Source organism: Pogoniulus pusillus, chromosome 17, assembly GCF_015220805.1.
Source record: "Pogoniulus pusillus isolate bPogPus1 chromosome 17, bPogPus1.pri, whole genome shotgun sequence".
NCBI classification, from domain to species: Eukaryota; Metazoa; Chordata; class Aves; order Piciformes; family Lybiidae; genus Pogoniulus; species Pogoniulus pusillus.
Window position 1 is genome coordinate 20,002,647 of NC_087280.1, and position 21,504 is coordinate 20,024,150.

Consider the following 21,504-nt stretch of genomic DNA (forward strand, 5'->3'; position numbering starts at 1 on the left):
TGACCGGGTTTTAAACAGAGCATTCTTTAACCCGGCTGACTCTGCCTGCCCCCATCCCCCTGCCCAACAGCAGCCTCACTCCAGTTATCAAAGTGTCATTAGTAGAGACAGCTGCCTCTAAACAACAGGAATGTCAACACAACTGTCTCGGTCAACAGGAATTTAACTTTAATCTGTTCATTACTTAAAGATACATCATCCTCTTTCTGCACTGTTATCTACATCACTCGCAGACAAAGGCAGAGAACAAATTGACGGCAGGGAGTGGGGGGTGGTGGTGCTGGACCGGTCCTGCCTCAGCCGAGCTGGTTCTGTTCGTCATTCCCAGTTGCCCCCCTCCTTTGCAAGTTCCCCTCCTATGCATGTGTGTGTATATGTATATATATATATATATTCGCTGGGTTGTGGGTGAGGGGGGTCAGGAGTTCCTTGTTTAGCTGGAAACAGATACTACATATTTATAAATGTAAACTTGGAGCGCTGCCAGACTCCTGCATTTAAGTGATTAACAAATGTTTCCCTTCAAGTGGACACCTCTTGTTCTAAATATATTTGACAAGAATGTAAAGAGTCAACTGGAGGGTAGAAAGGGCATACCGCAAGCGTTTTTATGCAAGAGGCTGCCAGCATTTCCAGGCCTGGGCTCCGTGGCCGGCAACGGCAGCGCTCGGCGGGTGCCAGGCGAGCTCCGGGCGGGCAGGCTGCCAGCACAGCCCAGCCTCCCCGCTGTTTAACGACAATGGATTTACTGCTTCTCTGCATATTGGTGTTATTTTGTGTAAACAAGGTTAACACTCCTTTTAAATTAAATGCACCACCTGGTGACTGGATGCCTGACCTTGGCAGCCGTCTTTCACCTGGGCTCCAAAAAGGGTGGGCGCGCCGGCTGTGCCGCTGCCCTTTCCCAACCGCTGCCTGCCTTTAATGGCTTACCCCGGGAAAAAACAACGTGTGTCAATCTGCACAGCGCAGAGCATCTCTGGGGCTATTCCCACCTCCAGATGCACAGGACATCCAGGAATAGGAAGCTATTACTTATGAGCCAGAGCATTATCCTTTCTTAACCTTGTGCATAGCAGATTATTCCTATGAACTCTGGACTTGCCATTTCCCTCCTGTTTTCCCCCAGATAGTTCTCTCGATTAATCAAAATGCATCTCATCTTCCTGGATTTTCTGTTTTGTCTAGTGCCAGAAGGGAAGTTGCTGACCCTGGTCCCTTCTTCCCCTTCAAGAGAAGGTGGGCAAACTTGAGAGTGATCTTCTATTCCCTGTCCAAGTGATAATTTGGAAAACGAAGCGTTCTCACCTTTGCCAAAAGTATCTGAACTTTTTCACTTCTAAAGCATCATCTGTCATACAAGTTCAGCTGTGATGTTTCAAATCTAGCTGAGTCTGCCACCTTTGATACCTCTAGAGGTGCCTCCCTTTTAAGGCTGAAGTCATTCGTAGAATCATAGAATCAACCAGATTGGAAGAGACCTCCAACATCCCTTCCTAGTTGTGGGTAGATCAGTGGTACAGAATCATAGAATCAGTTAGGGTTGGAGTGGACCACAAGGATCAGCTAGTTCCAAACCCCTTGCCATGGGCAGGGACACCCTACCCTAGACCAGGTTCTCCAGAGCCTCATCCAGCCTTCCCTTAAACACTTCCAGGGATGGGACCTCAGCCACCTCCCTGGGCAACCCATTCCAGGCTCTCACCACTCTCATGCTCAACAACTTCCTCCTCACGTCCACTCTGAATCTCCCCACCTCCAGCTTTGCTCCATTCCCCCTAGTCCTGTCACTACCTGTCATTACCTACATAATCATCCCTCCCGTGAATCCCTGGAGGGTGCCAGTTCTATGTGATTTTTTTTAAAGCATATTGGGCCTGAACATTATCCTTTGATGGCAAAATTACCAAACTCTTTGAATTAAATATATTTCTTTTTAGGAGTTCTGCATTTGCTGCTTTCATTGTTCCTGAGTCACCTCTTGCTCTTGTGCTATGAGAAAGTGAAGTTAAGAGTTTTCTAAGGTTCCCCCCCCCCCCCTGGAAACTTTACAGAGAAATCTTAATAATTGTAAACAAACATTGATATATCCAGATAAGAGTGGTGAGCTAGATAATGAAATAGAGATGATGGGAAGTCATCTGAGAGGCTTTGTTTAGACTAATAGAGATAAGACCTTCAAAAAAAGAAAGTCCAGATAGGTAGAAAAAAATGTAAAATAATGTGCTATAAATACACATATTAAATGCAGCTTTTCCTAAGCAGTTTTGGAAAGAATCTCCTTATTCAGTGACTACTTTAAAGGCAGTTTTCTGCTTCTACATACAAATGCAGCATGTTTAGAGGTGAATGCTTCAAGTTTTAGTCCTCGGCACATAAGCACTGTGTGTGTTACTAGGCAGAGGCTAATCCAGAGATGGGAAAAGGGGAGCTCTAAGTGAGAAGCAAAAAAAAAGGCAGATTTTTTTTCAGAGAGCTGCCACATTTGTTGTACAGATAAGGGGAGTCTAATTAAACTATCACTGCAAAGTCCCCAGATTCCCCAGGCTCTTCTTTTGCTCTTAGCTGGAGCTTGGATTCGGTACTCCAAGAAATGCAGTCTCTTTGAACGAGTTCCTCTTTGTGTTTCAAGGATTGTTCTCATGTGTTTTATAAAGAGCCCCTGTTATCTGTAATGGAGTGTGGTAGCATCTATCCTGACTGGATCACACAGTGACAGAGCTGGGAGCTCTGAGCGATACCTCATGCCCATTTGCTGCCTCCTGTCTGTTTCCTCTCATACAAAATTCTCTCTCCACAGACTTACAGAGCAGAATTGCTTTTAATGAGGTTTACGATAAGCTCCTGATGTCCTTTTCCTGCTTCCCGAGCTGTTTGCTAAAGGACTCACCTTTTGTTTCTTTAACAGCCAGGACTAAAAGCACTGCTGTCATCACGAAGTGTCAGCAGTGGTTGCAGGAACAGGAAAATGGTGAGCTCACATGAAACTCAACCAGGTGCAATGGCCAGCACTTGAACCTTCAGGAAAATGGTCTGTGTGCCAGTTTTGCAATCACAGGCCTGTATGGGAGGAATTTTTTTCTGTAAGCTGTCACTTTGTGTTCAGTCTTCAGTGGATGCACTCAAACTGAACCACACATGAATAGAGGCATCTTTGGTTCCTTGGGGTACAGACACCGATTGACATATATATTAGTTTTACATAACATAAGCTGTATGAGAAATACACAGAATCACAGAATGTCAGGGGCTGGAAGAGACCTCCAAAGCTCATTCAGTCCAAGCCCCCTGCCAGAGCAGGATCTCCTCCAGATCACACCGGAACGCGTCCAGGTGGGTTTTGAATATCTCCAGAGAGGGAGACTGCACAACCCTCCTGAGCAGCCTGTTCCAGTGCTGTGTCACACTCACAGGGAAAAAATTCCTCCTCATGTGTAAATGAAACTTCCTATGGCTCAGCTTCCACTCCTTGCCCCTTGTCCTGTCATTGGGCATCACCCAGCAGAGCCTGGCTCCAGCCTTCTGGCACTCACCTTGCACACACTGATAACCATTGATGAGGTCACCTCTTAGTCTCCTCCAAGCAGCACAGCCTCAGCTCCCTCAGGCTCTCCTCATAGGAGAGATGTTTCATTCCCTTCATCATCTTTGTGCTGGACTCTCTCAAGCAGTTCTATGACCCTCTTGAGCTGGGGGGCCCAGAACTGGACACAGTACTCCAGATGCAGCCTCACCATGGCAGAGTAGAGGGGCAGGAGAACCTCTCTTGACCTACTAACCACAGTCTTTCTAACCTACCCTAGAATGGCACTTGCCCTCCTGGCCACAAGAGCACATTGCTGCCTCATGGTCAACTGCTGAATATAGGGTATGATTCTCCTTATAAATGTATCAGAGGAGTAAAGATGTAATAAAAGAGAGTTATTTAAATTAGTAAACACTGCTGGAACAAAAATAAGTGGGATAAACTGACAGTGAATAAATCTAAATTAGAAATTAGAGGAAGATTTCCAGTCAGTGGAGGACTGACACTCTCGAACAGCCTTCTAATAGGTGCAGTTAAGGCAAATAATGAAACTACTTTTGACTTGGAGCTCAATGCATTTATAAATAGGATTACACAATGTAGTTGCATAGCAGAGAGCTGAGTTAAGTGACCTTGGAAGTTCTTTTCAGTCTTATGCTACATTATTCCTTCTAATTATGGTGTGGCACTAACCTTCAGCTGGATTTCTTCCCCCCCCCCCCTCCTCCCCCCAGTTTTCTGTTCTAATTTAACCAAACATCAAATATTTTGGTTGAAATAGTACATTTATGGCATGGAAATTAGCTTCTTCCCCCCCCCCCCCCCCCCCCCCCCCCCCCAAAATATGATTGAGAGTGCAATTGTGCAGTCATATTACAAAAGAACTTGTTCTGCTCATGCACCACAGGCCAGTTTAATGACAAAAGCTTAGTGTTTCTCTCTCTGGACGGTGGGAATGAAACTTGGCAGGGTGGCTCTCTGTACAGTTTGCTGCCCTGTGGAAAGCATGTTCCACTTTTCATCCAGCTTCATCCAGGTGAAAAAAACCCAGGCCAGTTCATGTGTGGTCAGCAGAACCTTACTGGAGTTGAGTAATCAGGCATCCACTGACTATGTGCCGGCTTTTAAGCTCTGCCCCATCTCGAGTACTACATCCAGTTTTGGGCTCCCCAGCTTAAGAGGGACAGGGATTTGCTGGAGAAGATCCAGTAAAGGGCTAAGAGGATGATTAGGGGACTGAACACTGCCTGATGAGGAGAGGCTGAGGGACCTGAGGCTTTTTTAGTCTGGAGAAGAGAAGATTGAGAGGGGATTTAATAAAAGTTTATAAATATCTGAGGGCTGGGGGGTGGGGGGGGAATGACAGGCTCTGCTCACTTGCTCCCTGGGTTAAGACAAGGAGCAATGATGTAAATTGCATCAAAAGAGGATCTGCCTCAACTCAAGGGAGAACTTCTTGTCTGTAAGGGTCACAAAGCACCGGAGTAGGCTTCCCAGAGAGGTTGTGGGGTCTCCTTCTCTGGAGACTTTCAAGGCCTGTCTGGATGCATCCCTCTGTGACTTGAGCTAGATTGTATGGTCCTGCTGCAGCAGGGAAGTTGGTCTCAATGATCTCTTTGGGTCCCTTCCAACCCCTGATATCCTGTGATCCTATGATAACCAGACCACGTTTGTACTACGACCATGAGTGAGAGCCTTTTGGTGTCTGAGGTTGGAGGCACTAAGCTGGACTTCTGCTGGAACTTCCTCCTTCTGTTTTTTTTTTTTTTAATTCTTTGCTCTTTCTTCTTTTCTTTTTTTCCCCCTGTGAGCTGCTGTGGTGCCAGGGCAGAGCAGAGAGAATTTTCTTGCTGCTTAATTCTTCCCGGCTGGAGCTCATGCTGTGTGGAGGACAATGAGGAATGAACACCCAAAATTTTGACATTCCTTAAATTTTTATTTATTTTTTTTTTTTTCATGGAACCATCAGGAGTGAGCCAGGAAAGAACCTCAGCAGATTGTCTAGTTCTTGTTCTTGGTGCTAGGAGAGAATAAGCAATGTCTCAGACATAGTTTACCTCTGGTTCTTTTTCTCAACAGCCTCTAGTGCCATGGCACTTAACTGATCAATTCTAGCAGCCACTTTTAATTCATATCCTCAAATGTTTCTTGATATTTGCCCCAAATCTTTTTAGCTTGAGAAGATGTCTAAAATGTTTCATTCATTTCACCCTTGTTTCTAGACTTATATTTTTGAAGACTTCTACCACTTCTGACTTTCTCTTACTGAGACTGAGGAAGTCTTAAGTCCTACATATTTCTACTCTAGCCATGTTTTCTGGACCATGCTGCTTTTCCTACAGCATGTGGCACTTAACATTTCCCCCTCTTGAACCACTTGTTGGCTTATTTAACACTATTCCTCCAATGAACCAAGACAATTCCATATTTAATGTTACTCTCTAATCTGCCTGTGATCCTACTGGTTTGATATACCCCACTAACTGAAACCCAGCATCATCTATAATAGCTATAACTTTAGTCCATGGTTCATTCCAAATGGTTTCATTTAAACTTTATTTGTGAGGTTTTGGGAGCATGACTTGGCAAATTCTGGGGACATGAGATATCGTTTTGAAAGATTTGCTGAGATTTGTAAGCAAGCTGATAAATACAGTCCCTGATGTCAGCTACTTACAAACCCTGTCACTCACACAGACATGCACACACAGGACTTGGCAAGAGGATGGCAAAGTGACTTCTGAATACACAGAAAGTATATTGGAATCAGGGCAGCGCTGCTCTCATTCAGCTTTTCTCATCTTCTCTGCTTCTCTACAGTGGAATAATGTCAGTTTAAGAGAGGCTTGGGAAAACAAGAAAGCTTGAATAAAATGCAGTGGGTCAGTAGGGATTTCTCCACTTGTATTGTCTTCCAGTTTCACTCCCTCTGTCTCTTCCCTTGCTTTTTCTTGCCTTGTATTGCTTGATGTGTGTGTGTATCTCTATGTGTGTGTCTGTGCCAGCTAGATGCCAGTGGAAACCAAATAGAGAAAATAAATTATTAATCTGAGCATTCTTTCACTGTCTGTGTTCCTCTCTCAAGTCCCTATTGTTTCTGATAGTTGTTTTGCCTTGGGGACTGGATTTTTGCCAGCTGGGTGCCAAAAGCCAGTGAAAATAAATAGATACATACTAGGGATTGTAGAGATTAAAATGCCTACCATTCTGAATTACCCAGGGGTAATTCAGAAATACCATTTTGTTAAAGGTACCTGATCCGCTTTTATTATACAAAGGATTACTGATGAATGAACCAAAGGAGAGATCATTTTTTAAACCCTTGATTAACAGTGCATGTCTGCCTTTTCTTCCCCCCCCTTTTTTTTTGGAAGAGATGGATGTAGTGAAAAAAAAGCAGATATTTCCTGTGACTCATCAAGGAGAGGAAAAAAGACAAAGTTAGAGCAGTAAGTACCCCTCTTCTTGCAGAATGTGTGGTTACAAGAAAGACAGATAGAAAGGAAGGAAGAAAATAAGAAAGGAAGAAAGAAAGAAAGGAGGAAAATAAAAAAGGAAGAAAAAATAAGAAAAGCAGAAAGGAAGGAAGAAAATAAGAAAAGCAGAAAGGAAGGAAGGAAAAATAAGAAAAGCAGAAAGGAAGGAAGAAAATAAGAAAGGAAGAAAGAAAGAAAGAAAGAAAGAAGGAAAGAAAGAAAGAAAGGAAGAAAGAAAGGAAATAAGAAAGGAAGACAGAAAGAAAATAAGGAAGGAAGGAAGGAAGGAAGGAAGGAAGGAAGGAAGGAAGGAAGGAAGGAAGGAAGGAAGGAAGGAAGGAAGGAAGGAAGAAAGAAAGAAGGAAAGAAAGAAAGAAAATAAAAAGGAGGAAAGAAATAAGAAAGAAAGGAAGGAAATAAGAAAGAAAATAAGAAAGACAGAAAGAAAGAAAGGCAGAAAGGCAGAAAGAAAGAAAGAAAGAAAGAAAGAAAGAAAGAAAGAAAGAAAGAAAGAAAGAAAGAAAGAGAGGCAAAAAGGCAGAAAGAAAGAAAGAAAGAAAGAACGAAAGAAAGAAAGAAAGAAAGAAAGAAAGAAAGAAAAAAATAAGAAAGAAAGAAAAAATAAGAAAGGAAGAAAGGAGGAAAGGCAGGAAGGAAGAAAGGAAATAAGGAAAGAAAAGGAAGAAAGGAAGAAAGAAAATAAGAAAGACAGAAATAAAGAAAGAAAGGAGGAAAGGAAGGAAGAAAGGAAATAAGAAAGAAAATAAAAGGGAGGAAGAAAGAAAGAAAGAAAGAAAGAAAGAAAGAAAGAAAGAAAGAAAGAAAGAAAGAAAGAAAGAAAGAAAGAAAGAAAGAAAGAAAGAAAGAGAAAGAAAGAGAGAAGGAAGGAAGGAAGGAAGGAAGGAAGGAAGGAAGGAAGGAAGGAAGGAAGGAAGGAAGGAAGGAAAAAACCCAGAAACCTGGAAAGTTTTCCCTTGAATTTGTACTGTACAGTCTTGCATTCTACAAACTTATTAGCAAGTTGTCCACATGTCTCAGTGAGACTAATCTAGCCTTGAATAAGCACTTCTGTCTCTTCTGTATCCCTGGGCAAAACCAATGTTCGGGAGTGAAGATTTTGTACTTAACTATAAGATAGTTGAGTGGATTTTACGTTAATAAGATTAAACAGAGCATGCATTTATCTGATCCAGGTAATGTGGGAAGTGTAAAGGAAAAAAAAACCCCACAAACCTACAGGGAAGAGGGTAGGTTAAAGGTAAGGAATTAGCAAGCAGGCACTGGAGGTTAACCTTTTGGTACTGCTGCTGTATATATTCATCTGTGCCTCAAACATGCTGATCATTTGTGAAAATATCAAGCTGCAGATGCCACCTTCCAAGGGCAATAAAATGCAAGGAAGTGTTGCTCATAAGCGCAGTGAAAGGCTGCAGTGCTTCATTGCAAGGCAAACTTTGTCTTGACAACAATTGCAGTGATCAAGTTCATGTAATTTGCAAGAGTTCCCATCTTTCAGTAGCATGTTTTAAATCAGTGGCTGAATGGCATCACAGTGAGTATTTTGCACAGGCTTTCAGCATAAGCAGGTGTGCTGGACCAAAATGGAAATATGTATTGGCAACATAAAAAGTGGGCTTCTGGGAGAGGATTGTTCCTTGCTTATCTTTGAAGGGATGCTATGGAAGTCTCCATTGCTAGGAATTGTCATAGCACTACAAAATGAGACACAGGGCACCATTTTTTTGCATGGGGTAGGAGAAGGCCTTTATGACTGAGTGGATTTTTAATTTCTTAATTCTATCACTCTTTTCTCTGCCTCCTATTAACGTGGCCCTGTCAAATATTTCTCCTATGGAAAAGTATCTCCAAGACAAATCAGCCTTGTGAGGAGTAATGTGTAGCCTAATCAGATTCTCCTTTGTGTTTCCTATGAAGGCCACAGGTTCCCAAGGATTATATGGCAACAGCAGGACAGTAGAACAATGGGGCAAGTTTGAGATCAGATGCTTCCTCTATCGTTTCCAAAGCAAACAGTGCCAGGAAGCATGCTGCTCCCCATGTTAGAACTCTGTAGAAAGACCTTATTACATGAAGTATACTACAGGAGTGTGCTAGTTTGAAGCAAGCTAGAATGTTTTGGTACAAGAACTAGATAATGGGCAGTGAAATGAAAACAATTGATGTCAACTTCTCTCACAGTCTCGCTGAGAGCTCTGGGAAGAAGAAGTAAACATTCTCCATTTTGTCTCTCACTCTTGCTTTTGCCTTAGACCTGGTCACATCTCATTAACCCTGCTCCTACTAACCTTGCTCCCTAACCTCTTGGCTGCACCTCTTTTCTTCCTGAGAACTGGGGTAAGGTTGAGAGGGCCGGGGGGAGGTGTTGGGGTGGTTTGAGAGCCCCTCCTGGGGACTCAGGTTTCTGGGAGGGGAGTTGTGCTTTTGTATTGTTTATCCTTTGTATATTTCTGTATATAATTGTATATAACTGTATGTATTGTAAATAGCTGCTTGTAAATTCTGCTAGCTGTAAATAAATTGCTTCATCTATATTCCCAGGGTCCGTCTGAGTTAGCTGGGGCAAATTCAAAAGTGTGGGGGGGCGGGGTAACCCCCAAACCATCACAGAGCTATAGAAGCAGATCAGTATGTGGCTAAGTGTTTTAGCCTTACTTTTATTGTGTTTGACAGTGATGACAACGCTGTGCGTATGTCACATATAAGCTAACTAATGTGTGTACATGTGCCAGCCTCTTGCACAAACAGGTTTTCCCATAAACTTTTAGGGAAGTGCAAGCTCCCTGAGAGCAGGTCAGAGCATGGATTGAACCTAGAAACAAAATCAAGCCTCAAACAAGCCCCAGAATGAGTTTGGGTCTTATGAGAAGCTGCAATGGGAGTCTTTACTGCAAGCAGTTTCAATCATAGAATCATAGACTCAACCAGGTTGGAAGAGACCTCCAAGATCATCCAGGCCAACCTAGCACCCAGTCCTTTTCTTCAAGACCTCCAGGGATGGTGACTCCATCACCTCCCTGGGCAGCCCATTCCAATGCCAATCACTATCTCTGCCAACAACTTCCTCCTAACATCCAGCCTAGACCTCCCCTGGCACAACTTGAGACTGTCCCCCCTTGTTCTGTTGCCGGTTGCCTGGCAGAAGAGACCAACCCCCACCTGGCTACAGCCTCCCTTCAGGTAGTTGTAGACAGCAATGAGGTCTTCCTCCTCTTCTCTAGGCTAAACAAATCCAGAATTTATGCTACAAAATATGCCATTGGGATGTTGTCTCTGTCCCTGACCCAAAGGAAGGTGAAAAACACCACAAGGCAATGTGAGAAAGAAAAGAAATGAAACAAGAACTTCTTCTGTGAGATGACAATTTTCTCTTGGGTGAAGATTCTTTCTGACACACCAGAAGTGAACCAACCAACACAAGCCATTTTTCTGTAGAGAGCTCCATCTCTAGTAGGCCAGCAGCCAGATGAGGGGTTTTAAAGAAGAGTTATGGTAGTTATAAAGAGGGAAAAAATTTGCAAACACTGATAATAATACTCCTACACAGGAAGGTTTGAGCCAGTCACACTACTCCCCCCGCTTTCCCAGTGAGATTCAGAGCTACATAGGAACAGGAGACTGTTTTGGCTGGGATTAGATAGCACAGATGGTACCAAAATGTGTAACACCTACCACAAGTTCTTTAGTTTTGTATCATCTGCACAACAGCTCTTCTTGGCCTTTTAACAGTTCATTGAATAGAGGAAGAGGGGGGAAAAAGACATGGGACAATTGCTGGAAATGTGCAGCAAGTACATTTTGTTTTATCTTTAGTGGAATCCATATAGCAGCATGTAGGTAGGCTCAGAGAATCTCGCTTATATCTTTGTGAGATGGTGTGAAACTTCACTTGGCTCTCCTCTTTCAAGAATCCCCAAAACTTGGCAAGTAAAACTCACAACACATTTGAGAATTGCATCAGTAACTGTTTTGCAGATACATGCAATGAGGTGCAGGAATTTTAACCACTTGTCCCAGAGTCACCAAAGGGGTTTGTAGAATGGGATGCTCTTATCTCCATGGAGCTGCTCAGGAATCCCATGGACTGACAGAAATAGCACCAGTCTTGGGTTTTCTTCTCTGACTTTATAGGTCTCTGGCTTCATAGATCTTCACAGGTCTCCTACCTCCCTGGGCAGCTCATTCCAGTGGTCAGGGACTGGAATGAGCTGCCCAGGGAGGTGGTTGAGTTACGCACCCTGGATGTGTTTAAGGGTCGTTTGGATGTGGTGCTTAGAGATATGGTTTAAGGTGAATCTTGGAGAGTAGGGTTCTAGTTTGGACTTGGTGACCCTGAGGGGCTTTGCCAACATGGGTGTTTCTCTGATTCTTTGTAACCTCTAGTAATATTTCCTAATTTGTCAAATAAATTATATTGGAACAATTCAGCTGCAGCCTTTGATCCCAAGAATGTTTTGCTGCTAATTCCAATACCATGCCTTACTTAGTTCCTCTACTTGTCACCTTCCACTACAAAAGACAAGTTCTGTGCTTTTAATAGGTTTTCCAGGGCTTGAGAAGAAAGGGAGTAGAAAACACACTCCTTTCTAAACACAGGCACCGAGGTGCTGCTGTGAGGGACAGACTAGAAATACCAAGACTTCCAGGTTGAGATTTTCCAGACTGCCTATTTGATTTGATTGCAGGTACTCAACACTCCATGTCTTTGAAATATTCATTGTAATGTTATTTAAAAATTAGGCTGAAAGCATGGAGTGTTCCCTGAGAACTAACTAGGAGGAGCTGATAGCCTAAATCCTCTGTCTTTTGAATACTCAGCCACACAATTTACAAGCATTTGAGATTCCCTCTCCCCTAACTAATGAGAGACCTTTAGCTACATAAAGAAAGGCACTGAGTCTGCAGATTAAATGGAGAACTATCTACTTTAGGACTTCTAAGATGACTAATGTTCAGGGCAGAGACCTCATTGCTGTCTACAACTACCTGAAGGGAGGTTGCAGCCAGGTGGGGGTTGGTATCTTCTCCCAGACAACCAACTATAGAACAAGGGGACACAGTCTCAAGTTGTGCCAGGGGAGGTCTAGGCTGGATGTTAGGAGGAAGTTGTTGCCAGAGAGAGTGATTTCCCATTGGAATGAGCTGCCCAGGGAGGTGGTGGAATCACCATCTCTGGAGGTGTTCAAGAAAAGACTGAATGAGGCACTTGGTGCCATGGTCTGGTTGATTGGATAGGGCTGGGTGCTAGGTTGGCCTGGATGATCTTGGAGCTATCTTCCAACCTGCCTGATTCTATGATTCTATACAGTGAGCTCCCTATTGATATCCACAGTGAGCAACATGGATGTCGTCGCATTGACTTCAGCTTAACTCCACTGCAGAAGAACATGGGCTGCTGGCTCAGTCTCATACACACTTCTTAAGAAGGACTTCTATTTGGGATTATGATGAAACTTGAGTCGGTGAATTAGATCTGAAAATGTATCAGTGCAAAAGAAATATGCAGTTCCCGACGTGGCAGGAAAGTGAGGCAAATGCAAGGTGCAATTCAAAGCCATTATACCACTTGCTGTAAATATTGTTTCCATAAACACACCCTACTCAGAGACTCAAATAACCCTTCCTATTATTTTGTCAGCTACAGGACTCCTGAATCACACCTACTTGAACCCGAGGGATTAGAGGTTTTGCTCTTTAAATAACATAGGTGCTGGGCTGGTTACATTTTTCAGACCTCTTTGGAGAAGCAGAATTGATTGATTTGATTTTTTTTTTTTCCAACAACAGCAACAAAAAATCATTCAGGGCTCAAAATCAGACACAAGCGAGCCTCCTCCTTTTGTAATTGTGGTTTTGAAAATCAGACACGTAAAATCTTTTGTAGCTATGGGCTTGAAACTCTCTTTTGTGGAAACACTGGTGCACTGTAATTGGTTGAGTACAGCTATCCAGGCTGAGAGGGTGACCTTTCACACTCTGCCCTAAAAGAACACTATAGAAAGAGAGGTGGCGTAATCTGGGTTAAAGGCTTCTTACTAACATGTTGAGAGCTTGTTTCACACACACACAAACAGTTGCACGAAAGCCCAAGCCTGATGATAACTTAGCACTTTAGCACGGTGCTCTTGAGACAGCCCTCTTCTGAGAGAATAAAGAAGGGCCCCCTAGTTGAAATGCAGGACTGAAGCTCTTCATAACCACCGGGCAACTGTTACGAGGGAAAAAGAAAGTTAAAAGAGATGAGAACAAAAGGACCTATCCTTGTTACAAGGCTCTGGTTCTAGACCTGAAAAACTCCTCTCTCCTAATCTTGTTATTATTTTCCTCTGTATAGCCCCAGGTTTTGACAGTAAATCTCTTGTTTTTAAGGGCAAGCATATTCAGTGCCATGTAAGAAATTCCCGTGGACCTGCATTTTTTATGATCTCTTCATATACAGAGAAAGAGGAAGAAAGAAGGTGAGCTCTTTGATTGCTTGCTTAAGAAATGAAAAGAATGGGATATTTCTAAGGCTAGGTGATAAGAGACAAGATGTAGCTTTGTGCTAGTTTGAGCCTAGCTAGAATATTTTGGTGAGAAGAATTAGATTATAGGCTGCGAAAAGGAAACAATGATGATGGCTACTGCACTCATAGGCTTGCTGAGATGGATAAGAACAGAGTTTGCTCTCTGGTTTTGGGCTGCCAGAGCAGGACAATACTATCTAACACAGATCACAGAGGAACACATCCAGACAGGCCTTGAAAGTCTCCAGGGGAGACCCCACAGCCTCTCTGGGGAGCCTGTGCCAGTGCTCTGTGACCCTTACAGTAAAGACGTCCCCCCTTGTGTTGAGGTGGAACCACTTTTGCTGCAACTTACGCCCATTGCTCCTTGTCTTATCCCAGGGATCAAATGAGCAGAGCCTGTCCCCTCCTTCCTGGCCAGTCTTCAGATACTTATAAACATTTATCAAATTGTCTCTGTCTTCTCCAGACTAAATAGCTCCAGGTCCCTCAGCCTCTCCTCATAAGCCATGCCCTCCAGTCCCCTCATCATCCTCGTAGTTGATGTTTTTGTTACCTAAATACCCTTTGTGTCCACTGCAACATATCTGAACTTTGTTAGCCATGCCTATCTTTCTGACAATGGTGACTAACTTCCAGTCTCCTTAATTATTTTTGGCACTTTTTACTTCAAAATCTTCCAGGACTGGCAGCTCTATTTGCAACTCTTTCCTCCAGAAAGAAGCCACAGAGGCATAAAGAAGATGATAGCCACCAGATGACTTGGCTTGGGAAGATCCCAATACTAGTCATTGAGGCTGGTGGACCATACCTGAAGAGAACAAAGAAGACAACTAACCACCTGAAGTTCCAACATCTAAATCTGAACAAAGCTAATTCAACCCCACTAAAGTTTAATATTGTGTGTGTTAAAACTTGACCTTTTTGTGTTTGGAGGCAGAGGCTCAGGTTCCGTTAATGTGCGTGAAAGAATACATTTGATGAGTCCATCAAAGCCTATGTTTGGGATATTTTCTCACAGCAAAAAAAAAAATCACTGCACAATACAGCATGATTGGCAGCTGCTTCCTAAGAGCAGCCTGTGGCTGCAGTAGGCAAGGTTGCAGCTGCTTGTGATGGAAAGCCATTGGCAGTCAGCAACAGGGACTTGCCCGCAACACCAGTTTGAACCGTGATGAACACTGGCTGGCCTTCCATGTCCCTCACTTTTGGGGTTCACCCAATTCTTTGCCTCACACCTACAATTTAGGAAAGAATTGCTTCACTCCTGATAGATAAGCATAGTCTACATGGAAGAGGAATTGGGTATACAGGCCATAGTTATAGCTACAGCTGACCAAACTGATTGCGGGAGGTCTGCGTGGAGAAACAAAATGAAAAAGGGAAAGGCAAACTGCAAAATTTTATTTCTAAACCTTTCCATCAGGAAAGGTTGTGGAATTTAAGGAAATGAGCCACAGCTGACATGCCTGATAAATAACTCTCATGCCATCTATAAAGCGAGTTTATTTGTGCCATCTTTTAGAGGAAGGGCTGCGCACGAGTTTTGTAGCGTTGCCACTGGGGTTGCTGAAACACCCGGCTGGTGATCAACATTTTGGATGCTCATGAATGACCTGAATATGAGCACCTTAAGCACAAATCCAACAAAGGTTTTTTTTCAAGTTCATCATCACATAGGAGATTGCATCATTCATAGTGGCATTTATAGCCATCAGTACTATACAACCCATGGTAACAGATGACATTGCATGCTGAAAGAGGCCATGAAAGGTCTTTCATACTGTTTCCTGCTCCTAATGACAGCTTTTACTGCCAGTTAGGACAGAATCCAAACACATGAAGTCATGATGACTGTAGGTGTTGATTTGGATGTGAAATGTATAACCTAGCTTATGCAGCATTGATTAGCAGAGAAGTTTTTCAGTGCATGTGTTGTGTGCACAGTGCTAGAGAAAACTATAGCAGAAGGGACAGAGAAATAGGCTATGACTCTGTTAGCAAACAATTTGGTGTACAGAAGTATTTTGTGTTAAAAACATGTTTGGACACCCACATATATAATAATTTGAACATCATATCCTGAGAGTCTATTGCAAGGGTGCCACATCCAGTTGGCAGCCAGCCACTGGTGATGTTCCTCAAGGATCAGTGCTGGGCCATCTTTACTGATGATCTGGATGAGGGGATTGAGTCCAGCATCAGTAAGTTTGCAGATGACATCAAGCTAGGAGAAGGTGTTGATCTGTTGGAGGATAGGAGAGCCCTGCAGAGGGACCTTGACAGGATGGATGGGTGGGCAGAGGCCAGTGGGATGAGATTTAACAAGGCCAAGTGCAGAGTTCTGCACTTTGGCCACAACAACCCCAAGCAGCACTACAGGCTGGGGACAGAGTGGCTGAAGAGCAGCCAGGAAGAAAGAGACCTGAAGGTAGTGGTAGATAGTAGCTGAAGATGAGCCAGCACTGTGCCCAGGTGGCCAAAAGAGACAATAGCATTCTAGCCTAGATCAAGAACAGTGTGGTCAGTAGGACAAGGGAGGTTATTCTTCCCTTGTACTCAATACCGGCAAGGCCACACTTTGAGTGCTGTGTCCAGTTCTGGGCTCCTCAATTCAAGAGAGATGTTGAGATACTGGAATGTGTCAAGAGAAGGGCAACAAAGCTGGTGAGGAGTCTGGAGCATTGCCCTGTGAGGAAACACTGAGGGAGCTGGGGGTGTGCAGCCTGCAGAAGAGGAGGCTCAGGGGTGAGCTCATTGATGTCTATAATTACCTGAGGGAAGGCTGTAGCTGAGCAGGAGTTGGTCTCTTCTGCCTGGCAACCAGCAACAGTACAAGGAAGTTCTTCACAGAGAGAGTGATTTGCCACTGGAATGGGCTGCCCAGGGAGGTGATGGAGTCACCATCCCTGAAGGTGTTCAAGAAAAGCTTGGATGAGGCACTTAGTGTCATGGTCTGGTTGACTGGCTAGGGCTGGGTGCTAGGTTGGACTGCATGATCTTGGAGGTCATTTCCAACCTGGTTGATTCTATGATTCTATGATTCTGCTTAACCACAGAAGATTATGCAGGTCTTGAGTCCATCTAGTAGGTTTCTCAGCAGGTTGTGAGTGACATTTCTAACTCTTCACATACCTGGTTTTGTTTGTGTGTGTATATTCTGCACATGTATATCCATGTTTAGCCAAAACTTCCACATCTATAGAAAGCTCATGAATATTTCATGCCTTTTGTTCATGAATTCATTCATGAGTTTTATAAATAGTGATAATTTAAAAACAAAAGAAAAGAAAAAACCTGAAAGGCACTATCACTTTACCTATGAATGACCTCTTTCTCTTTTTGTTTCTTTTGTTTTGGGTATATTTTCCCAAGCAGTCTGTGAAAGTGCTTACTGGTCTATTCTTACTGAAGGTGGGACATTCGTAGTACCAAAGTGAACACACACATATGGAACCATAGAACCATAGAACTGTTTCAGTTGGAAAAGACCATTAAGATCATCAAGTCCAACCATTAACTTAAGACCACTGAGACCATTAAAACATTCCCCAAAGTGCTGTATCCTCATGTATCTTGAACACCTCCAGGGATGGTGACTCCACCACTTCTGTGGGCAACCTGTTCCAATGCCTGACCTCTCTTGCAGGAATGAAACTTTTCCTAATAGCCAATCTAAACATCCCCTGGCACAATTTCAGGCCATTTCCTCTAATTTTTTTTGCCTGATACCAGGGAGAGGAGACCTAACCCCACCTCACTATAACCTCTTTTCAGACAATTGTAGGGAGCAATGAGGTTTCCCCTCAGCCTCCTCTTGTCCAGACTAAACAACACCAGTTCCCTCAGCCACTCCTCATAAAAGAATCACAGAATCACAGTTACCCAGGTTGGAAAAGACCTCCAAGATTGTTGAGTCCAACCTATCACCTAACCCTTCCAATTAACTAAACAATGTTACTAAGTGACTCATCCAGCTTCCTCTTAAACATCTCCAGGGATGGTGACTCCACCACCTTCTGGGCAGCCCATTTCAGTGGAAATCACTGTTTCCATTAAGAAATTCTTCCTAACATCCAGCCTAAACCTGCCCTGGTGCCATTCGAGGCTGTATCCTCTCATTCTGAACTTGTTCTCCAGACCCTCCATCAGCTTCCTTGCCCTTAATATGTATTTCGATACACTTTGTTGCCTTTTGTACATACTCACTATGCACAGTTTCATCTTTTCCAGCCCATAGCTAACAAGAGACCTTTAGCTGCACTGAAACATTATCTCTACAGGGCAAATCTATTGGTCAATGTAAACTTCAGGCCATGCTGTGCTGGGTGGGTCCTGTTTTGCCTGTGGGTTTGCTGCTCCCCAGTCCCAGCTTGGTGCTGATAGCTTGTGGCGGGGCAGTTTAGCATTACCTTTTTGGAGTATAATGCATGTGTGTGTGTGTGTGCACGTGCATGTGTGTAATAAGTAATAATAGGGTAATCTCCTTCTGATGACAGAAGCCTCAAGTGGTTACAAGTAGCAGACCTGTTTTCAGATGCCTGAGGTAACTGTCTATAAGGTGTAAGGTAAAGAAATAATTAATTGCATTTACCAGTTAAGATGAGGGAGGGGGGATGATATATGATAGCATGCTTTTATGGCAAGTGCTTTGATTCAGCACGAGGCAGGGGTTTTGGTGAAAGAAGTGTCAAGACACTGAGTATTTTCCTGAAGTCAAAGGTTGAATTTAAGTAATCGCCCACTGCAATTGTACCCGGATCGGATGTTCGCAACCACAATGCATACAGGGGGAGGAAAAGATGTGAAAGAGGGAAACAGAGAGAGGAAAAAAATATGTCCCCTAAATTCTGAATGTGCAGTCTTGCTGAGTAACCACATTCACAACTGAGTGGGAGTGATTTGTTCTGACAACACAAGACTACTAATTTTGCTGAATTAACAGCACTAGCAGTAGTGGGTGGAGGGGAAAAGTGGGGGAGGGGGAAGAGATTTGGTGCAGACATTCTCAGGGTTATTAATTACCAAGTGGTGGACAAGATACATGGTCTACAGTATCACAAAAAGTTTGGTGGCATCCTTCTAGTGTGTTGCTTAAACAATTAAATTCTGGAGCAACAGACTTAAAAGAAGAAGATGAATATTTGTAGTTTAAAATGAAAGCAGGCTTAGAGTTGTTGGCAAAAGGAAAAATGTCCTAAGATCAGCTTGGATTCTTTCTTCATTCTGAAGTAGAGGACATTCCACTAAGGGCCTTGACATTAATGTAGTCCTTGGATTAGACATGAGTCTAAGATTATTCTCTATTGAGAAGATTAATATTTTCAATGCAAACTTTGGAACCCATTTGGACAACCCAGAGCTTCCAGCTGTTGCTTGTGCTATTAGCTGGAAAATCCCAATGCCATTCTTTAAAAACAGAATCAATAATAGTAATAATAATAATAATAATAGATCCACAGAGTTAATTTTGTGCAATTATATTAATAAGCACAATTTACACCGTGCAGGTTTACTTTGTGGTTTGTGGTGAGGTTGTAGAGGTTTCGTGAGCAAACCCAAATGTGGTGACAGCAAAACCTTCCCAAAGCACAGGCTTTTATGCTCTAAGCACAGAATTTCCTTTTGTGGTCATGTGTGAGGTGGTTTTTGGATGCTGAATGTCTAATAAGGTTTCCTTAGGCTGGCTCCAAGGGCCTGTGCCTCTGTTTTTAATGGCTGTCTTTGGAGGAGTTTCGGTTACACATATTTTCTTAGAAGCTGAGCACTCTTTACAGACAGTGTTTAATGGCCCAGGGGTTGATCCAGAGATGTTGTGCTCACTCACCACTTCAGACCACGAGTGCTGACATTATACTTCTGTGTTGCCTTGGCCAGCCATTGGGACAAGTTTTTATCCAGCAGAGCCAGCTGAGAGAGGTAGCTGAAGGGGAGTGAGCTTCAGATGGCCTGATGGCCCATTGCATGTGCGGCAAGGAGCAATTCTTGAGCTTCTCTACTTTGTCCTGAAGTCCCTTAAAAGGGCTGGAAGGAGCTGGAACCACTTTGCTGCCCCCCCAGGATTCAGACGTTCTGCACTGGGAGCATGTGTACAGCAGAAGATTTCCAGCTTCCTATTTCAAAAAACTCCATCCTCCTCAAATCTAAATTGCTGAACGAAGAAATATCCTCCTCAGGATAGTCTGGATCATCTAAACCGCTACTATTTTTGTGGTGGGAAGAGAGGGCAGAGGAAGGAACCACACTTGCTATTTAAACCAGTTTCTATTCCTACATTAAAAAAAAAAGGCCAAAAAAAAAAAAAAGGAAAAAAAAAATCAAACGAGGTACTGATTAAAGAGGGGGAAAAAAAAAGAAGCTGAAAGAGGAACCAACATGTTGCCAAACATAAACCTGCTGAAAAAAAACCCTCAACAAAAAGCCCAACCACCGAAAAAACATGCCTTTTGTAAGGCACTCTTTGTCACAAATCAGCAAAAGTTGATTCCTGTAATGAATTAAAATATTCCAAAAAGCTTAAAGCTTCTATCACAGTTGACCTTTAAGGCATGTAGCAGCAAAGAAGTTAATACACTTTGCACATGTTGCAGAGCAACAGGTGGTAGAAAAACCCATGCGGGCTCCTTGCATTCCTTACTTTTCAAACTGGTGGCCCCTGGTATTCTGGGATTTACACTACCTCCCCCAGGCTCTGACTGACAAGCTAATCGGTGTGCTGGGAAGCCCTGAGCTATTGATTCCACTGTAACAGAACACCTCCCCGTCAATGAAACTGCAATGAAATGCTTCAACAACGAAGAAAGGGAGGCATTAGGCTGTTGAGCAACTGGAAGAAATTTGCTTGTAGGTAGTGCGGCAGAAATGAAAAGGCTCTCGGGGGCACAAGCTTGAAAAGCCAGGTTATTAAAAAAGCCACAAAGCTGGAGCCTGGCTGAGTGGAGAAAAATAGTTATGGCTCAGTTAGGCGTATCTAAAAGGACGAGGGAGGGGAAGGTAGCTTTCAAAACTGCCTTAATCCCCCATGTACTTAATTTCTTTTCTTTTATGGCAGCTTGTAGTATAGCAACAAGTATTCAAGCAGTTAATAATTTTAAACAGTTTAGCTTTCCGTAGGCAATATATCTTTAGCCTTAATTAAAATTTTATTTTAGCAGGGGGGGAAATATTAAGGTGACATTCTGATCATCCTCTAAGATGGAAATGATATGATAATATGAATATTTTATTAGACAAACTATTATTAAACAGCTGCTGCAAAATTTTAGCCGCTGATGAGGTGGGTTTGTTTGAAATGCAGGTCACTGCTTCTTAATAATGGCCCAATCCTCCTTCTGCTCCTAGCAAATCACAGAATCAAGGTCCTGCATCTGGGTCGAGGCAATCCCAAGCACAAATACAGGCTGGGCAGTGAGTGGCTGGAGAGCAGCCCTTAGGAGAGGGATTTGAGGGTACTGCTGGATGAGAAGCTCAACAGGAGCCAGCAGTGTGGACTTCATAGAATCATAGAATCAACCAGGTTGGAAGAGACCTCCAAGATCATCCAGTCCAACCTAGCACCCAGCCCTATCCAATCAACTAGACCATGGCACTAAGTGCCTCATCCAGTCTTTTCTTGAAGACCCCCAGGGACAGTGCCTCCACCACCTCCCTGGGCAGCCCATTCCAATGGGAAATCACTCTCTCTGTGAAGAACTTCTTCCTAATATCCAGCCTACACCTACCCTGGCACAACTTGAGACTGTGTCCCCTTGTTCTATTGCTGGTTACCTGGGAGAAGAGGCCACCCCCCACCCGGCTACAATGCCCCTTCAGGTAATTGTAGACAGTAATAAGATCACCCCTGAGCCTCCTCTTCTCCAGGCTAAACAGGCCCAGCTCCCTCAACCTCTCCTCATAGGATTTGTGCTCCAGGCCCCTCACCAGCTTCGTTGCCCTTCTCTGGACATGTTCCAGCACCTCAACATCCTTCTTGAATTGA

General features: G+C 43.4%; 2 long non-coding RNA genes across 2 annotated transcripts in view; one reads left to right on the plus strand and one right to left on the minus strand.

Annotated features, from left to right (window-relative positions):
* LOC135182720 (uncharacterized) overlaps window positions 1-14,495 on the plus strand; it is a 42,980-nt gene extending 28,485 nt beyond the window's left edge. Inside the window, exons 2-3 of the long non-coding RNA XR_010305284.1 lie at window positions 13,390-13,478; window positions 14,210-14,495. This is a non-coding gene — a long non-coding RNA (uncharacterized LOC135182720). The remainder of the gene's footprint in view (window positions 1-13,389; window positions 13,479-14,209) is intronic.
* Window positions 1-21,504, minus strand: part of LOC135183156 (uncharacterized) — a 207,463-nt gene that overhangs the window by 161,141 nt on the left and 24,818 nt on the right. The window lies entirely within an intron of this gene.